The sequence below is a fragment of the Gossypium hirsutum genome, chromosome D11 (assembly GCF_007990345.1).
Source record: "Gossypium hirsutum isolate 1008001.06 chromosome D11, Gossypium_hirsutum_v2.1, whole genome shotgun sequence".
In the NCBI taxonomy this organism is placed as follows: domain Eukaryota; kingdom Viridiplantae; phylum Streptophyta; class Magnoliopsida; order Malvales; family Malvaceae; genus Gossypium; species Gossypium hirsutum.
This window is the reverse complement of record NC_053447.1, coordinates 69,560,821-69,566,318: the sequence shown is the minus strand read 5'-3', so window position 1 is coordinate 69,566,318 and position 5,498 is coordinate 69,560,821.

The following is a 5,498-nucleotide window of genomic DNA, read 5'->3' as shown; positions in this document are numbered from 1 at the left end:
TGATTTGTATCTACAGTGTTGGAGAATTCCATGGGGTGCGTATTGGGCCAACATGATGAGACGGAAAGAAAGAAAGGGCAATATACTATCTCAGTAAGAAATTTACCGATTGCGAAATGAGGTACTCATCAATTGAGAAGTTGTGTTGTGCTCTAATCTGGGCAACCCGAAGACTGAGGCAGTATATGTTGTATCACACGACTTGGTTGATTTCAAAGTTAGATCCTTTAAAATATGATGGAATCGACTGCTTTGAACGGGAGAATGGCTAGATGGCAGATCTTGCTCTCAGAATTTGATATAGTATATGTCAGTCAGAAGGCCATAAAGGGAAGTGCAATAGCCGATTTCCTAGCTAGTAGAGCCTTGGAGGACTATGAGTCTTTGAATTTTGATTTTCCAAACGAGGATTTGATGTATGTGGCGAATACTGAAGAAAATCCTCAAATGGATCACGCATGGAAGTTAAATTTTGATGGAGCCTCGAATGCTACGGGTAATGGAATTGGGGCAGTCTTGGTATCCCCAAGTGGAGATCATTATCCTGTTGCTAGCAAGTTGGACTTCGATTGTACAAATAACATGGCAGAATATGAAGCATGTATTATGGGCATTCGTGCAGCCATTGAACGGAACATCAAAGTACTGAGAGTATACGGGGATTCAGCGTTGGTGATATACTAACTCAAAGGGGAGTGGGAGACTAGAGATCCTAAGCTAATCGGTTATAGAAACTAGTTCTTGAATTGGCTGAGGAGTTTGACGATATCACCTTCTATTACCTCCCACGGGAGGAAAACCAAATGGCTGATGCATTGGCTACTCTAGCTTCAATGATTCAGGTGAATAGACTTGAGGCAATGAGGCCTGTTCAGATGAGTATCTCTGAGACCCGGCTAATTGTTGCAATATTGAGGAGGAGGGAAAAGATGATTGTCCTTGGTATCGGAGTATCTTACAATATGTGAAGAATCGGGAATACCCTGATCAAGCGACAGAGAATGACAAAAGAACTCTGAGAAAGATAGCCATTGAATATGTCTTAGATGGAGAAGTGTTATATAAAAGAAGGAAGGATCAAGTACTGTTAAGATGTGTAGATGCGGTAGAAGCCAAGAAATTTTGGAAGAAGTCCATGAGGGTATTTGTGGACGCACGCCAGTGGTTTCACGATGGCCAGACAGATCATGAGATTTGGGTACTATTGGCCCACCATGGAAGGAGATTGCATTGATCATGCCAGGAAGTGCCACAAATGCCAAATTTACGGAGACAAAATACACGCGCCTCCTTCACCTCTTCACGTCATGACCTCTCCTTGGCCGTTTTCCATGTGGGGTATGGATGTTATTGGGCCAATATCACCAAAGGCTTCTAATGGGCATCGCTTCATCTTCGTAGTAATTGATTACTTTACCAAGTGGGTGGAGGCTGCTTCATATGCAAATGTCACAAAAGCAGTAGTCAGCAAATTCTTGAAGAAGGAGATCATTTGTCGATATGGAATGCCTGAGAGGATCATATCCGACAATGCGATGAACTTGAATAATAGCACAATAGCTGAAGTTTGTAGCAAATTTAAAATTAAGCATCATAACTCATCGCCGTATCGTCCCAAAATGAATGGTGCAGTGGAGGCGGCCAATAAAAACATTAAAAGGATTGTGGGGAAAATGACTGAAACCTACAAGGATTGGCATGAGAAATTATCATTTGCTCTCCTTGCCTATCGAACATCTGTTAGAACTTCTACTGGGGCAACGCCTTTTTCTCTGGTTTATGGAATGGAGGCAGTATTACCCATTGAAGTTGAAATCCCTTCTCTACGGGTGTTATCTGAGCTACAGTTGGATGAAGCCGATTGGATCCAATCTCGGTACGATCAGTTGAACCTAATAGAAGAAAAGAGGCTAAGAGCTATTCACCATGGGCAAATGTACCAGAAACGAATGATGCGAGCCTATAATAAAAAGGTTCGCCCCGAGAATTTCGTGAAGGGGACTTGGTACTAAAAAAGATTCTTCCTATGCAAAAAGATTTTAGAGGAAAATGGATGCCAAATTGGGAAGGCCCTTATGTTGTAAAGAAAGCCTTTTCTGGTGGAGCTTTGATCCTATGTGAGATGGATGGCAAAAGTTTACCAAATCCGGTAAACGCAGACTCCGTCAAGAAATACTTCACATGAAAGAAAGGGGAACCAAAGTGAAAACCCGTAAAGGGCGCTTTGCTTCCTAAAAAAAAATAAAAAAAAATAAAAATAATAATAATAAAAAAACTTTGGAGAGGCTAAGGTGGAAACCCGTAAAGGGCACTTTGAGACCAAAGAGGGCTTGAGTCGAAAACCCGAAAAGGGCGACTCAAGTATTGGGCAGGATTGGAACATCAGGACTTGAGCGGATCAAATTTTGATCAGGGGCATATGATGATCTTGCTTTACCAATAAGAAAGGATATGCAACGTCTTGGAACATTGACAGAGTATTGCAGATCTCCTGAACACATGTCAAACTTAGAAGGGTCTTCGGAAAGTTTGTACAGAGAAACTCAAGCGGCGATAACTGGGGCACCTAGTTCTTATGTGTATTCTTGAAAATACATTTCTTTTATTTTCTTTCTTTCTTCCTTTCCTTTTGTGAAAACGCACATTCTCAATCCACTTCTTTGTTACCTTTCTTTCGCCATCTTTGATGTTTTATTCGAGTTATGATCAGAACTAGCTTTATTCTTATCCATTGTTATGGTCTTTTTGCAAACATGTTGCATAGGAATAATGATTAATGTACTAATAGAACTTTCAGGAAAGAAGTTTTGCATATTACTCTGAGAATTTCTAAATAATATAGGGACCTGAAACATGACTATTGTTTAGAAAATACCAAGTTTAAAGGGTGAAATAGATAGGAAAGAAGAGTCTAAGTTAAAGACTATCCTTTCAGATTTCGTGGTCTAAACATTGTTTGAACAAAATGACAAGCTGTTGTGTTAACTACAAAGCTTAAATGAACAAGCAAGCAATGATCATCAGGCAATAGGAAAAGGTTACCTCGGAGAAGAGAGCCTTCACTTGCTCATAAGACTTTGGTACGACACCTTGAGAATGGTGTAGGAAACCAGAACGGTTCAGATCCTATATCCCGAATTGTGATAAAAGAGGACAGAGGAAAAGCCACACATTTCCACCCTTAGATTGCTGTGAGAGAATGATGGTACAAATTTTGGCGTCCCAGTGGATATAACTTTGAGGTTTACAATAGGGACAGTCTGGCTAAATGTTCCTTCAGAAAAATCAGTCAAGCGAGAAGGCGTTGTAGCACGTCAGTCACAAAACTTTGATAAACTGCGAGTAGTGATAACCTAAGCGAGATCATTCTCAGAAAAATAAAATTCTGAATTCATGCAAACACCATTCACATATGTCTAGTTAGGAGCATTTGTTTCATTTTGATCATGTCATCCTAATCATTAGGCATAATTAGGTTTATTATACAGGTCTTATCTCCCTGAGATTACAGTGGAACAGACCAAAGAATTTCAGATCTTATCTCCCTGAGATTACAGCGGAGCAGATCAAGGATAGTAATCCTATCTCCTTGAGATTACAATGGAGCGGATTAAAGGATCTTATCTCTCTGAAGTTACAGTAGAGAAGATCACATCAGGTCTTATCTCCCTGAGATTACAGTGGAACAGACCAAAGAATTTCAGATCTTATCTCCCTGAGATTACAGCGGAGCAGATCGAAGACACTATCCTATCTCCCTGAAGTTACAGTGGAGCGGATTAAAATAAGAGATCTTATCAGCGGAGCAGATCGAAGACACTATCCTATCTCCCTGAAGTTACGGTGGAGCGGATTAAAGGATCTTATCTCTCTGAGGTTACAGCAGAGTAGATCGCATCAAGTCTTATTTCCCTGAAGATGCAGTGGAACAGACTGAAAACAATAAGGCGTGTCTCCCTAAAGTTGTGGCGGAGCGGACAGAAGATAGTGATTCTTATCATGTCTAATCTTATTCCCCTAAAGTTGTAGTGGGATAGATGGAAGCGAAATCACAAACCTTGTCTCTCTGAAGTTGCAGTAAAGCAGGTTGAGGCCACAAATCTTATCCCCCTGAAGTTGCAGGGGAGCGGGTCAAAATGATGGACCTTACTCCCTGAAGCTACAATAGAGTGGATTGAAGCTACAAGTTTTGCCTTTTGGAAGTTACAGTGGAGTGAGTCGACGCAACAAGACACAGTGGACTAGAATAAAGTTACTTGAAAAGAAGCGTCAAGAGAAGTCAATACTCGGCAAAGACTGGACAAAAATTGGTCTTTCTTAGTCTTTGCTCTGTTATCGTTACACGACCACGAGCAAAGAGGGGCAGCTGTACAAGCCCAAGTTTTGACCCACAAACCCAATAACCCAACTAGCCTAACCCAATACCAGCAGACCCAATTACAATGCCCCCATCACCTACCCTCTGCCATCGCCACCAACTCCGCCGTTCACCTGCTTTCTGCCACCGTCCCATCACCCCACTTGCCTGCAAAGGAGAAAATCACGCAAAGAAGGACAAAACAGTAGTAGAGACAATAGGAAATGGTAAAATGGCTATTTAAAAGCCATTCAAACAGAGAGCAAGAGGATTTTTTTTTTTCGGTACAAAAACCGATTGAAAACATTGTAGAGATTTTTGGTAACGATTTTCACAAAAATAAGAAACAAGAAAATCAAAGGTGATTTCCGACCCTTTTTGTTTTTGCATATTTACCCTTTTTATTTTACTTTTCTTTTTGTTCATCTATTTATATACACATAATATAAATAATAATAAAAAGAAAAGGAAACTCACCGAGGAGAGAAGATTCGGTGAAAGGGGAAACTTTTGGTCTCCCCGCCGCCGTGCACGGCGGCGCCGGCGCCGGCGACCGGCGGCCGGTACGGTGGTCCTCGGCCGGACCCTTGGCCGGAGCTCAGAGAGAGAAGGGGAGGAAGAGAGAGTGTTTTTGGTTTTTTGAAAGGAGGGGAAGAAAAAATGAAATTTTTTGGAAGTTTTTTTGATTATATAGGCGTGTGAAACGACGCCGTTTTGGCCCAACTCCATAACGCCCAAAACGACGCCGTTTTAGCCAAGGGATCCGCGCGTCGACCCGACCCGAAGGATCCGCGTGTTTTTAATTTTTGGGCTATTTACGCGCGCAGTCTCTCTAACTTGTGGCGTGTTTCAATTTGGTCCTATTTCGCTATTTCTTTGTTTTTAATTTGACCACAAATTTTTATTTCTGTTTCATTTTAGTCCCCTGAAGCGCCGCATTTTGAGATTTTGGTCTATTTTCCACTTTGGTCCCTCTTCTTTCCGTGCGTGTTACAATTTAGCCTTTTTTAGTCCTTTTTTATTTCGAATCTACCCAGTATTTTTTATTTTACTTCGATTTAGTCCTCTTTTTAGTACTTTTGCTATTATTATTATTATTATTATTATTATTATTATTATTATTATTATCATCTTTACTATT